A 15,537-nucleotide genomic window follows, 5' to 3' on the forward strand; every position below is an offset into this window, starting at 1 on the left:
TTTTCCGCAAAAGGCTTCACCGTTTCAAGAATTATTAATGATAACAGTGTGAATTACTACAATTACTTTCATTGTTTTTCTTTTTGTGCAGTGGTGCGTAGAACATCAGAATCTTCATCTAAGGGGCAGTGCGGCTTTTTAAGAGGTCGACACACCTTTGACGCCATTATCGTCATATTTACTGACATCCAGATTACACTTAGTGGCACCGAGTACCTGCTGGCAGTTTACAGGTACCGTACCAGAGCGTATCACTGTGCCCTGTCCCCGCGATTAGCACCGCAGTTGAAGAACCCTGCGAAGCCGAGTATGTTTATCCGCAGTCCAAATCATTTACTGAGCAGCGGAGAGTTAATTACACAACAAATATTTGATGTTGCGAACGTAATTAATCAACAGTCAGTGATAAGACCAAAGGTTTCAATTAGTTTAAACAGTCTGTAAAAGTAAAGCATACAACACTTTTAAAAAGAAAGTCAAACGTTTTGTGTAATCAATTGTGTAAAAGTATGAAATAAAAAAATATTAAGGAAAAGTTTGGTGCACCTCATTTTCTGTTCATGATTTCGAGCATTATTCATAGGCACGTAGAACGTTTCTCTGATCTAGCTATTTCTTTTACACAAATCATTTCATAACATATTTGACTGATTTCTTTCATTTTTATGTTCAAGTTTTATTCAGAAAACATTATCTTACTGACTCCCCGTTCCCCTTCCTAACGTACTCGATTCAAAGGAAGCCTTTTTGGCATTTAAATAGCGCACCAATGTTTCTTTTTATGTGCAAAACAGCTAGGACTTTAACAGATGAAATTTTTGACACTTAATTTACATAGCTTTTCGTGAAACATTTCAATTTTTTCTCAACTCATTAATTAAGTTTTTTACCCTTTCAAGCAGTTAAATATTTTTATGCAAAACTAGACCTCACGCTGGTCACTTTGATAACCCGTTTACCTGTTTCTCTATATTTGTCTGGCTATGGAAATTCGGACAATGCCTCATGGTGTAATTTATAGGGAGTCTTGTTTTCGCTCTGTTCACGCGTGTAGAAAAACGTATCGAGTGTTAATCACACGATAAAGTATTCCTTTCTGCGCGCTGTCATTTCCAAAAATCGTCGTTCCGATGTCTTGAACCGTTTATGAGATACGACGATTTTTACGACCACTTGATTCCCAAACTGCAGGGAAGGTTCAGACCCGCCACGAGCCACCCGTTCATTGATATAGCAACCAATATCTCAAGAATGAAAACAGATATCATTCCGATCTCAACTTTAAATACAATTTAGATACATTGGTTACATTTCATACGCATTGATGTGTGGCCTTAGATGAACTATACGGAAAGTCCACGCAATGTGGTTTTAGCTCTGCAAATTGTTAAAAATTTCGTGCAGCCATGTACCCAATTTCGTGCAGCACAGTAACTATGACGAATGACGAAATTAAATTCAGACCTTTATCTTTTAAAGATTTCAATCTATAAGAAGCGGAAGAATCAAATGTTTTCAGGGAATAGTTTTCATAAAATCATATGAGAAGTATTTGATTGCTTTGCCGAGAAGACTTGTGGCTGTCGCTCTCTGTCGCGCTTGCGGCAGCAACAAGATTCAAACACGTTTGAATTCAAACGTCGCCAGTTGCAGCGGGAGACAGGCAACGACACAGATGTCGCTCACGTAGGACACTTCCGTAACTATACCTGCGGCTGTGTTTTGTCACCTGAAACTGAAGCGCGCTGTCGCTCGCTTCTGTCGCTTACGTAGGACACGGCCTTACCCCTCGCCTGGGTCCATCGATATCTAAATTGGACTGTTGATGACTGATAACATGTTGCCTGGTCGGACGTTTGAAATTGTATCGAACGGTCAGACGCGTACGGGTATAGACACAACTATGAATCCATGGATTCTGCATGTCAGTAATGGACTGTTCAAGCTGGTGGAGGTTCTGTAATGGCGTGGGGCGCGTGCACCTGGTGTGATATGCGACCCTTGATGCGGCTAGATACGACTCTGGCAGGTGACACGTACTTAAGCATCCTGTCTGATCACCTGCAGACATTCATGTCCATTGTGTATTCCGACGGACTTAGGCAATTGCAGCAGGACAATGCGATACCCCACACGTCTAGAATTGCTACAGAGTGGCTCCAAGAACACTCTTCCCAGTTTGAACACTTCTGCTGTCCACCCTACTCCCCAAACGTGAACATTTTTGAGCATATCTGTGATGCCTTGGATCGTTCTGTTCAGTAGAAACCTCCACCCGCTCGTACTCTTACAGATTTATGGACAGCCCTGCAGGATTCATGGTATTAATTCCCTCCAGCACTACTTCAGACATCAGTCGAGTCCATGCCACGTCGTCTTGCGGCACTTCTACGTGCTCACGTTAGCCCTACACAATATTAGGCAGGCGTAACCGTTTCTTTGGGTCTTCAGTGTATTTGAGCCTTGGCTACAAATGTGTGATGAATGTGACGGGATGTAGCTTATAAATTGTAACATACCACGTATTGGAAGTTGGGGAGTGGATAATGTCTGATGGTCAGAACTACGATACAAAAAATTAAAGGAATCTACGAGACCTTTGCTCAGTGACGTTTCTCCAGTCCGTGCTGGCTTCAATCTTGCTCCAGCTGACAGGCTACCACAATCCCCAAGGACAGCCACCACACTGAGCACTGAGTTGCTGAGTGCCGAGCATTACCTCCAAGATACATACACACACACACACACACACACACACACACACACACACACACACACACACACACACTGATAAACCAAAAAGTTACGAACCGCTGCCCGCCGCAGAAATGAATGTCGCCTGCCGGCGTTGCAGCAAGAAGCGTAAATAAGCGCGGCAGACTCCGAGGACGAATCATTCCAGCTAGATCCGAGCCGCAGATGGGGAAATCCAATAACTTAATTGACATTGACGAAGGGCAGACTGCTGTAGGCCGACGCCTGGGAACCAGCATCTTCGAAACGGCGAAGCTAGACATCTGAAGACGTGCTAATGCCATATGCGACTGTGGAAAGTACTCGAAGAATTGTCGAACCGCGAGTAGGCGAAAAGGTGTCGGATGTCCACACCTCATCACAAAACGTGGAGGTTGGAGGTAAGAAGCTTGCTCGCTCTGTAAAACCGGGTAGGTGGCGATGTGTGGCATATCTGACGACGAAGTATAATGCTGGTGCAGGCACAAGTATTTCGGAGCACCTCTTTCAGAGCACGTTGTCGAACATGGGACTCAAGACAGCGACGAGTATCTATGTTTACCTAAGGATATTATCACTTACGATTGGAGTGGGTGAGGGATCATCGAGACTGGAAATTCTATCGATGGAAACGTGTAGCCTTGTCGGATGAATCATGTTTCTTGATACAGCAGTCACCCAACCGCTTCTTGTAAGACGAGCAACGTTGCAGACACAGGCCGACGAGGGCAGTGTTATGTGACGTCAGACTTTCACCTGGGCTTCTCTGGGTCCTGTGCAGAAATGGAATTCACAGTGACAGCTCTGCATTCTTTCTGTCCCTAGTAAGCATCTGTGAGGATCGTTAGCAGCAGCTCCCCATTCTTCTCGCTTGTTCACCTTCCGTTTCAGCTGATAGTGCGAGGAATAGTTCATATTAATGTGCTCCAGCCTGGGTCTTTCTCTGTAACTTATGCCTGCTACTGCTCCCTTAATTATTTTTTTCGGTAGACCATTACGTCGGAGTATATAGGCTATATAGGCTATTATGTGCTTCACGGAGCATCTTTTCTCGTTTGGTCTAATACAAATTGGCGATAATTTCTCTCCATTTACTTTTCATCATTCTTCTGTGGCACAATATTACGAATTTAGTGAGTCTCCTCTCCTCCCTCACTCCTGTCATCCAAGCTTCGCTGCTGTATGTTGCAATAGGTCTTCAACATTTGTTTCTCCATTTGTGACGAATACGTTTTTCTTCTTATTAAAAGTATTCTTGGCCTGGGCAGTTCTGTGTGCTGTCTCCCTCTAGCTTCTAAACATCGCTCGTCATTCTAATTCCAACTTAATTAAACTCTTTCACTACGTCAGTTTTTTGACTTTTCAACTTTACCCCTGTATTGACATCTTTGTTTCTACTGCAGGCTAGAACTTTCGTTTTATATGTCTTTATTCACATATGTAATCCTCCTCCATTATTCTATCCATTGTGTTTAGGAATTTTAGCAGGTGTCCCTTACTTTCTGCAATCAACGCTATGTCACTGGCAAGCCTCAACATGTCTGCCTTATCTCAAAGAATGGGTACTCCTATCCTTACTTCTTCTCTTACGCTGTCCAGCACCTTCTGTGTACACAGATTAAACAATTATGGGTGTAGGGAGCAACCTTACCGTGCAACCTTTTGAATGCCAGCTGTCTTCTTTATTACCATAGGGAACTACTCCGATTTCACGTACGTAGTGTTGTATATAAGTTTCTTCTCTTTAAAGTTTTTTCTTGATTGGCGAAGGATAATTAATAATACATTCCAGTTGACGTTGTCACAGTTGAGTCCCATAGCGCTCAGAGCCATTTTTTTGACGTTGTCAAATGCTTTCTGAAGATCTACAAATGCTATGAATGTACTCTTTCCCTTCTTCAGCTTGCCTCACTGCCAATTACGATTCTGTTGTTCTCACACCTTCTCTAGCACCATATTCGTCATCAGATAATTGTCCCTCTATTTTTTTCCATTCCAAACCTCTGGGTCCTGTAAATATCACATACCAAGTCATAAAATTCCTTTTATTAACTTCCTTTTACTAACCAACTTTTTCATTATTTCTCCTTCTGTACACACAGCGCACAGCGCCTTCCTTTCTCTAAGCTGCTTCAATGCTTACCATACTCTTCTTTCATTATAGCAGCCCGTGCATCATATTGTACATTGATGACGTAATGACTTGCACGTTGTTACACTTAAGGCTGTTGGGATCCACGAAGAGCACTCCAGCATCCGAAACCAAAGACGCACCCAGAGAGCGGCAGAAGTGGTAGTGTCTAAGTTAGTGTAGTTAAATATTAACACTAGAGCCCTGCAAATCGTAGTTAAGAAGTCACAGTAAAGATGGCAACGAAAAGACACGTCTTCACAGAGGCAGGAAGCTTGATACTTGCTTCTTAGAAGTGCAACGTCAGTGGTTTTACACAGGTTAGGGAGCTACTACAGCAGTTTACACACACAAAAGGACGGGGGGGGGGGGGGTGGAAAGTGATGTAAGACATTGTTGTTGCCAGCCATAATAGGGGTGGAAGTTACGTTTAGCTTTGAGGTGAAAGCTGTTGATATCGAACTTGGAGTATGTTGATGTAGAGTCGAGAAGCATCCCTAGCGACCGATTAGGAGTAGGGGGGGAATAATGTGATTGGCCAGAGGCGCCCTGCAGGTGTAGAGCGACTCGTCAGATTGGCCGAAGTTTGTTAGGTGCCAGAGGATTGGTGGGTAGACTACAGGATGGGAGATGTGGAGCGTAGCCACGATTCTTTGAAAACCCATGTTTTTGTATTCAGAGGGAGTTCTCAGTCAGATCGCTGTGGCGTCGACTCCGTGTCGCTCGTGGCCCTCCTCCGTAATCTCCGACACGTCTGATTTTCTCACTTAGCATGCTGCTCTCAAATTTGTACTTAACATGCTGCTAATTGTTCGCTACCTCTGTTAGCGCCCACTCACAATGGAGTCAGACACTGACTTCTGAAGTGCAAAAACTGCGTGCTTTGTTTTCCCTCATGTTCAGAATTTGCCTTCAGTGCAGTAGCTAGTCTGATCGGCAGTAAATAGTGTTTATCAGACACCTGAGACACTTGAGTTCCGTGAGTCTCCTACTGCAAGCATCCTGCCGAGTCCCAAAGCCAGTGCGTCTGTAGGTACACTGTGGCAGTGTTTGGCGCTGATCCAAGTCATCAACCTGCCTTCACTGGGAAATTGTCTTTCTGCATTTGCTCCTCACCACTCCGAAACTGCAGACTGGCCTCAAATCCTCTTTCTTTCCTCTATCCTGTATCACACAACTGGCCATTAAAATTGCTACACCACGAAGATGACGTGCTACAGACGCGAAATTTAACCGACAGGAAGAAGGTTCTGTGATATGCAAATAATTAGCTTTTCAGATTATTCATACAAGGTTGCCGCCGGTGACGACACCTACAACGTGACGACATGAGGAAAGTTTCCAACCGATTTCTCATACACGAACAGCAGTTGACCGGCGTTGCCTGGTGAAACGTTGTTTTGATGCCTCGTGTAAGCAGAAGATATGCGTACCATCACGTTGCCGACTTTGATAAAGGTCGGATTGTAGACTACCGCGATTGCGGTTTATCGTATCGCGACATTGTTGGTCGCGTTGTTCGAGATCCAATGACGGGCATCTTGTCCGCCTGGCTGTAACGGATCGTGCAGCCACGTCTCGATCCCTCAATCAACAGATGGGGACGTTTTCAACACAACAACCATCTGTATGAACAGTTCGACGACGTTTGCAGCAGCATGGACTATCAGCTCGGGGACCATGGCTGCGGTTACCCTTGACGCTGCATCACAGACAGTAGCGCCGGCCGGTGTGGCCAAGCGGTTCTAGGCGCTTCAGTCTGGAACTGCGCGACCGCTACGGTCGCAGGTTCGAATCCAGTCTCGGGCATGGATGTGTGTGATGTCCTTAGGTTAGTTACGTTTAAGTAGTTCTAAGTTGTAGAGGACTGATGACCTCAGATGTTAAGTCCCATAGTGCTCAGAGCCATTTTAAACAGACCGGAGCGCCTGCGATGTTGTACTCAACGACGAACCTGGCGCACGAATGGCAAAACGTCATTTTTTCGGATGAATCCATGTTCTGTTTACAGCATCATGATGGTTGCATCCGTATTAGGCGACATCGCGGTGAACGCACATTGGAAGCGTGTATTCGTCATCGCCATTCTGGCGTATCACCCGGCGTGATGGTATGGGGTGCCATTAGTTACAAGTCTCGGTCACCTCTTGTTCGAACTGATAGCACTTTGAACAGTGGACGTTACATTTCAAATGTGTTACGACCCGTGGCTCTACACTTCATTCGATCCCTGTGAAACCCCACATTTCAGCAGAATAATGCACGACCGCATGCTGATGGTCCTGTACGGTACTTTGTGGATACAGGAAATGTTCGACTGAAGCGCTGGCCAGCACATTCTTCAGATCTCTCACCAACTGTAAAAGTCTGGACAATGGTGGCCGAGCAACTGGCTCGTCACAATACACCAGTCACTACTCTCGATGAACAGTGGTATCGCGTTGAAGCTCGTGGGCAGCTGTACCTGCACACGCCATCCAAGCTCTGTTTGACTCAATGGCCAGGCGTATCAAGGCCGTTATTACGGCCAGAGGTCCCTGTTCTGGGTACTGATTTCTCAGGATCTATGCACCCAAATTGCGTGAAAATGTAATCACATGTCAGTTCTAGTGTAATATATTTGTCCAATGAATACCCGTTGATCATCTGCATTTCTTCTTGGTGTAGCAATTTCAATGGCCTGTAGTGTAGGACACGGCAGTGTGGCTCTACTTCTTCTGCCTTTCGGGTAGTGAAATTGCTGTTGTCTCCTCTTATTATTGTTATTCGTATTCCTGCCATTGTTTCACTGTGACTTCATCAAATATTAACATTCCATGTTCGTCCTTAATGCACATTGTTTTTGCCTTTTTTTTCTCTGGATGCCATGTCAATTAATCATGCCTTCACGTAATTATCTATGTACAGCACGAACATTATTGCGGTCCAGTTGGGTCCCTTCATGCACGGTATTTTCTACTGCGGAAATGGTTTCTTCCAGCAGGATATCTGTGAGTACCGCAGTGTCGTAATGATGCTACATTGGTTTTAGGTGTGTGTTAGGGAACTTATGTCCTCGTGTTGGCCACCAGATTCGCCTGATCTTAACTGTACGCAGCATGCCTGTTACGTGATGTGCGTCAGCTCCGCGCCGACAAAACACCGACCCTTAATAAATAGGAAGGGCGTGACCTGTGCATGGTCATCCCGAGGCTTGACGAATCCGTGCCCTGCAGAATGATCCTACGCTGCGTGCCAGAGGTGCACAGACACGCTACCAGACACGTCGCCACAGCCGCCGCCGCAGATCCCAGAGGGGCAGCCCGGAAGGCGGCCACTGGGAGCGGCCTCGCTCTCTACACGAGCCTGTGGCTCAATTCGTCATTCTGCTGCTCAGCCACCTCCTTACCATACACTCACCAGACAAAGCTGCATTCAGGGGTCCGCATAGAGTAATTAACGTACAATTCGTTCATCCACACAGGCCCAATACTCTGAAACGTATAGGAGAACGTTGTTCGAGTGTCATTGAAAATACATAGTATTTCTCAATTTGTTTAAAGTTCTCTAGCGGCCAATTTCCACTCATGTTACCAGTTTCCAGGTCACAATATTGCATCACTATTAGGTCGATTTCAGTGGTCTGGCACAGTCAGTCATTAGTAGGGGACGGCAGTTTACCTGGAAGACAGTCTACCTAAGAGTGCATGATGTTTCGTGGTTGGTGTTTCAGAATAGAGACCAATTTTAGATTCACATGATGTATCCCGTACTAGGGACTACCATCAGCAGTTTCCAGCATTACCTACTGGTTCCTTTTTTGTGTGGGACATGTGGTTGTGTTTTATGCAGCATTTGTAAATATTACGTGTTCCACAGATTTAAGTGCTGTATGATGCACTAGTGTGCTAAACGTAACGACGAAAGTAACTTTCACACTATCTGTGAAATGTGGACAGAACATACAAGGAACTGAGAGAGTATACTACAGAAGGCAAGATAAAGAAATATTAGTACATAGTGTGAAGAACACAAATGATACATTTATTCAAAAACGATAATTATACTGAATCCACTGCAATTTATGATCCTCTCCTTGACATAACAAAAGGGAAGACATGATTCTTGAGGGTGTGTGTGATCACAACGGACAGCAATGTACTTGTTACGGTGTAACATGAAACGCCGGCACGCCAGTTGGGAACGAAAGAGAAGAACAGTTGTGAGAAGAGGTCAGCCAGTCGCACACTGTCCGGACCTCCCTCCATGACGACAACGTGACAGCCGCGGCCCCTATGTGAAAAGGAAATAAGCGCCGCGACCTACTGGTGATCGCCTTTGGAATAACAGCTTCAAGAATATGGACTTGTATAGCGGCGTCAACGCTGTTCACTTCGCTTGTATAATATACACTCCACATAGCACAGATTTGACATTGTCTATACTGAAGAGGACAGGTTATTTTGTGTGTCAGCCTTTGCTTGCGACACATCTGTGTAGTCGCAGAAGTTAAGTATTGTCTCTTTACTTTTTGTAATAAAACTTATTAATACGATTTGTTTGAATGTATTGCCAGAGAACCGAGTAGTAGGCTTCCTAGCCCCCCATATTTGTTGAAGAAAGTGAAGACATTCTCTGCAACGTGCTTCCATGTGGTATCACATACCGATACCAAACCACGGGCGTCATAAAGTTAGCAGCTGAACTGCAAGATTCCATCAGACCCCGACAGCGGGTGCGTGAGATCCGGTAGACCAAGTGTTGCGTGTCCGCTGAGTCACACCTCCAGCGGCTTCGCACCACGAGTGCCCTCTGCCGCCGCGGTGTAGGATGGCCGCGGCAGCCACACAACCCACTCGGAGCATCTTCACTACATCACGCTATACTGAAGCCGGCTAGTCGCGTCTCATTAGCCATCGGCCATGGTTCAGTTCAGAGAGCATCATCTTCCTGCATATTTAGAGCTCGACTTTATTCATTGCTGCATTATCTGTACTGAATCTTTGTTTATTTATTTATTTAGCGTATAGCACTTAAGTTCAAAAAATGTTCAAATGTGTGTGAAATCTTATGGGACTTAACTGCTAAGATCATCAGTCCCTAAGCTTATACACTACTTAACTTAAATTATCCTAAGAACAAACACACACACCCATGCCCGAGGGAGGACTCGAACCTCCGCCGGGACCAGCTGCACAGTCCATGACTGCAGCGCCTTAGATCAGGCAATTAAGTACATTTCAGTATTGGATCACGTTATTCTGCATTACCTAACATTACACACATTCACAGACCACCATCTTGTATATATTCAATGGATTTTTGGGATGCCATGATGAATTCTTCAAAGTCCCCACTGAACTCTCTGGCACTGCATTCATCTCTGAGGTGTTGGATGGTCTGCTTAGTCGCACCGCAGTCACATGGTGGTGAAGACAGCAGTCCCCATTTGAAGAGCAGGTCAGCACGTCTTCCATGCCCAGTTCTTAGTAGGTTCAGAGCCGACCAGATCTTGCAGGGCTGATCAAATCAATGAACTGACTCAGCAATACAGGGCATTAGGTGCAAGTTGTTGGGGCATTTTGGAACCATTCTCTTCTCCAACAGTTGATGTCAGCCCAGTGAGGCTGTCGAGAGCAAGAGGACGATATCTTGAACGAAGCCTCTTGATACTCAGATCAGGTATATCGATGTGTACTGGTAGATCAGGGTATGCTTCGATCTTGCTGTATTCCAAGGCTGCTTCTCGTCGTATTTTTGGGAGTAATATATGACTCAGGGCAGGTAGCCATATGTTAGGTGTAGAGCTAACGGTTCCTGAAATAATGCGCATGGTGTTGTTAAGTTCGATTTTGTTCACATGACTACTGTTTAGCCATACTGGTGCACAGTACTCCGCCTCAGAGTATACCAGGATCAGCGCAGACGTCCTCAGAGCTGTTGCCGTTGATCCCCAGGTGGTTCCGCATAGTTTATGGATGAAATTGTTTCTTGTTCTCACCACGGCAGCTGCTTTTGTAAGGTGCGATTTAAACGACAAGGTTCTCTCTAACGTGACCGCTAGGTACCTTGGCTCCTTGTTGTGGTTGAGGCATGTGTCATCAAGGTATACTTGCAGAGCTCTGTCGGCTTCTCTGTTATTGAGGTGGAAGGAAGTTAGTTCTGTCTTCGTGGCATTAGGCATAAGCCCCCATTTACGGAACTATGCTGCCAGGACAGACAAATCGGATGTCAGGATTTCTTCCATTGAATCAAAATCAGTGTCCCTTTCTGAAATGGCCCAGTTACCAACGTAGCCAAATTTCCTACAAGCTGTTTCTGGCATGTCAGCGATGTATAGGCTGAAAAGCAGTGGCTCTAATACCAAGCCTTGAGGTAAGCCATTTTGAAGGAATTTCTAGCTACTGACTTTGTTCCCCATGACGACCTGGAATACTCTGTTACCAATCATGTTACCAATAAGCTTTGCAACTTTTTGACAGGGAATTATTTTCATCAGTTTATAGAGATGGCCTTGTCTCCAGACGGTTTCATAGGCTGCTGACAAGTCAATGAAGGGCACATATGTTATTAATTTCTTTTGGAGTCCCGCTTCAATATGTGTTGTAAGGGCCAGGATTTGGTCGGCACAGCTTCGGTTGGGGCGAAAGCCGGCTTGTTCTACTGGGATGGCCGTGAGTATTGTCTGACCGATCCTGTTATGTAGTACTCGTTCCAGAACATTGTACTCCATGGTAAGCAGTGCTATGGGCCGGTAGTTCTGCGGAAGATTTCACAGTTTACTTGGCTTTAGGAGGGCAATTATCTTGCAACGTTTAAGTTCTTGGGATACGTTTCCTGTCTGCAGTAGTGATTTGAAGAACTTTGCTAACCATATTATGGTATATTTGCCAGACTTGATAAAAAAACTCTGGGAGGATGTCATCTGAGGTGGGGGCTTTAACTGGTTTCGTGTCGTTTATTGCTGCGAAGATCTCTTCAGGGGTGATGTCGCATGAATATTTAGTGTTAACACCGGCTGTTGCTTTTAGCTTCCTAAGTTCACGTTTAATGTGTATTGTAGGTGTATTGTAGTCTATCGGTGGTTAACCCCTTTAGATGTTTAATAATGTGCAAAGCAATTTTGTTAGGTGTTGTGGGGTTTTCTTCTCGAGTGATACAGCTAGGTCCCTCCGAACCAGGGATCATGCTTTTCTGCTGGATACTTTAAAGTCCATAGCCTGAGTACTTTCCATCCACTTCTGTCGTCGTACGGTAACAAGGCTGTTTAAGAGTTCATCCGCTATTTACCTGTCACCGCTGCTTTGGTAGTCATTATACAGTTCCTCACATTTCTCGTTCCAGCCTGGAATGTATTCTTTGCGGTGTTCTCCAAGCATGTGCTTTCTTGCTGTCCTGATGACTGCTCCCACAAATCTTATATAACTATCATCAGATGAACAGATGCATCCCAGGCATTTATTGAGGTCTTCAGAATAAGCTTTCCAATCCGCTTTTTGTAAGTTCCATCTGGGTCGAGGAGTTGAGGTTATCAATGGAATACTTGTGCCGATTTCTACTGGGGCTGGACCGTGTTGACTGTGAGGGCAATCTCTCAAAACACTTCGGCTTGTGTTGACCAGCTGGTGATTTTCATCATCTGTGACAAAGCATATTCTCGTTTTCAAGCTGCTGATCTGAAGGAACCACAATCTTTAGCATCGAAAGTGAGGTGGATGTTGTTATCTTCTGCCCAGTTTGCTAAAGCTTCACCACTTGAATCAGTTGTTCTGGATGGCGGTGTGATTGGAGAACACCTGCTGGCCATGCGGATCCTGGTGGTTTGTAAATGTTACTTAAGACCAGTTCACCTATTTTGACTATCGCAGAGTGGATTTTGTCATGTGTGGAAGTGGATAGCAGGTGAGCGTTCTCTATTTTATTTTTGACGTATGTGGCTACTCCATACGCATGGTGGTATATTGCACCAATGATATCATATTCTGGTATTTTTCCTGTGGAGCGTAGTTGATCTTCGTTATCTGTGTGGGTTTCCTGTGGGGAAACCACGTCAGTGTTGCGCTAGTCAATAAAAAAATTGGCATTTGGTTTTACTAATGCCCTCAATGTTCATTTGGCATATTTTAGTACTTGTTCCAAATTTCCTAGATGCTTGGCCATGAAAAGGCTTCTGATGTGATTATGAGTGATTTCCTCTCTTTTATGTACTTATCGAATACCTAGGAGTTCTAGAAAGATTGTGTGGCTGCGCGTTTTGTTGCCTTCTTTTCACCACCCAGGGGTCACGTGTGGGACAAATTTCAGGTTTACACCCATGGGCGTGAAGCAACATCGACCCCTTCATTTACTTCGAGAAACAGAAGTTTAGTAAATCTTCTGTTTACTGTGATATCTAGTTGGTTAATTATCTCTGCTCCTGTCTAGCTTCCCTACGACGACAGCTGCCGCCCTACTGTGTGGCCTACCTCTCCTTACCATTGTGTGCGTTGTCGTACGCAGCACTAGCCACCGTACTGGCAGCGAGTACTTGTGGTAAGGCGTTCCACCATCGCACCTGACAACTCGTGGTCGTTGGTGCATGTAGATGGGCTGCCTTACGCCTTACCGACGTATTCCACACATGCTCCATGGTTTTTAAATTGGGGCGGTCTAGTCCATTTGTTGAATGTCCTCTCTTTCCAAGAGCCGGCCAGAGTGGCCGAGCGGTTCTAGGCGCTACAGTCTGGAGCCGCGCGACCGCTACGGTCGCAGCTTCGAATCCTGCTTCGAGCATGGATGTGTGTGATGTCCTTAAGTTAGTTAGGTTTAAGTAGTTCTAAGTTCTAGGGGGCTGATGACCACAGCAGTTAAGTCCCATAGTGCTCAGAGCCATTTGAACCATCTTTCCAAGAGCGCCTCTACCTGCCCATTTCGATGTAGTTACATGCACACTGTCATCCATAAAAATGAAGACGAGGCCGGATACGCTCCTGGTACGTCATGTATGATGAAAGAGTGAGGGGTCACGATTTGCAGGTAAGTCCGCCTATGGATCACTATGCCCCCAGACACCATAGTATCTGGACTATCGAAATAATCATGTTACACAATATTTATAGGTACGAGGACTATTCGGAAATTAAGGGACGATCCGTCGCAGAATGGGAACCACAGTGAAAATTCGACGAACTTTTGCGCTGATGTGTTGGGCAGTGTTTCCAGTATGCCACTAAACAGCGTCACGTCGTTCTTCTCGTTTCTCAGCGCACAGTGACCACGTAAAGATGCCTAGAAAATAGTGTCTGCTGCCAAATATGAGTGCCCGCTTCGGGGTTTCGCCTGATTTCGTGCAATCGCACTTAGTTACTGTCATGCATTTCCTTCTTCGTGACGGCTCTCGGATGCACGTTGCACGGGAGATGTGGACACTTTTGCAGCGTTTTCGATGGGAAGTGTTCGATCACCCATCGTACAGCTCGGACTTGGCACCCCCTGATCTTCGTCTCTGCTTAAATAAACCGCTGGCTACGAAGACAACATTTTGTCACACGAGCTGCAGTGCAGGGCAGAAAATTGTCGGAGAGCGCCGGAGGCTGCCTCTGAAGACGAGGGTAGGGGAAAGATGGTACAGTTCTATGACAGACGTTGAAGTCGGTGCGGTGACTATGTAGAGTTCTAGCTGGAGAAGGCTGCTTACTGTTGCTCGTAAAATAGTTTTGATTTTCTCTGTGATACCATTTCGCTATAGATCGTTCCTTACTTCCAAAACAGAGGTGGTGGAATTGCTATGGTGTGGAAAGATATAATGTTTCATAGGCGTACTGATCTCCAAATCCTTGATCACGGTACAGTCAGCGGCCAACGTAATTGTGAAACTATGCTCCCTACCTACGTGCATCTCTTCAGGGGTACATTCGACTTTTTAATTTTTATGGATGGCAATGCGCGAGCGCGTCAAACTGTGCAGGTGGAGGCGCTCTTGGAACGAAAGGATATTCGCTGATTGGACTGGCCCGCTCATTCCCTCGATTTTAATCGCGTCCAGACCGTATGGGATTCGTCGGAAATACGCACTGCTGCATGTCCAAATGCGCCAACCGCCGTCCAGCAACTGTCAACCGTGCTGGTGGAGTAACGGAACGCCTTACCGTAAGAACTCGTCACCAGTCACGTGGGCAACATGGGAGCGAGGTGCAGCATTGCTATCTAGGGTTATCATACACCGTATTAAGAACCGTGTCCCCCCTTTTGTAATGTCCAGGGGACCATCATTTATCGCTATGACTTCAGAATAATTGTTGTCATTGAACAAGTATCATCTCAGCTCGTTTTACTGCATATTTCTCCCAGTTCCAGTCTGTACTACCACGCTGTAGCAGTTCATTTATTTCTTTATAGTCCAAGTTTTATCGAGCTGTGTTACTTGGCAGTGATGCGTCTTGCGAAAGTTAGGCTCATCCGCAAGTTTTGCACGCCACTGCGTATAAAAACTCTTCTGACGACAGTTAATGCTTCATTTACAGAGCCTTATGGTTAGTCAAATTCTGTATATTTTTAAAACTACTAATTATAATGTAAGGTGACGACGGTTAAGCCATACTTCGTCAGTCGTGCACCGTCCTGTACATTGAAACGGAACGTTTCTTTATCTGGAACATGTGATATTTCCAAGCGAGCAAAGTTTCTTGAACGTATTTACGACTTTTCCTGCTTTG

General features: G+C 45.3%; 1 protein-coding gene across 1 annotated transcript in view; it reads right to left on the reverse strand.

The window, feature by feature from the left end:
• Positions 1-15,537, reverse strand: part of LOC126484260 (zwei Ig domain protein zig-8-like) — a 442,308-nt gene that overhangs the window by 309,994 nt on the left and 116,777 nt on the right. The window lies entirely within an intron of this gene.

Source organism: Schistocerca serialis, chromosome 6 (genome assembly GCF_023864345.2).
Source record: "Schistocerca serialis cubense isolate TAMUIC-IGC-003099 chromosome 6, iqSchSeri2.2, whole genome shotgun sequence".
In the NCBI taxonomy this organism is placed as follows: domain Eukaryota; kingdom Metazoa; phylum Arthropoda; class Insecta; order Orthoptera; family Acrididae; genus Schistocerca; species Schistocerca serialis.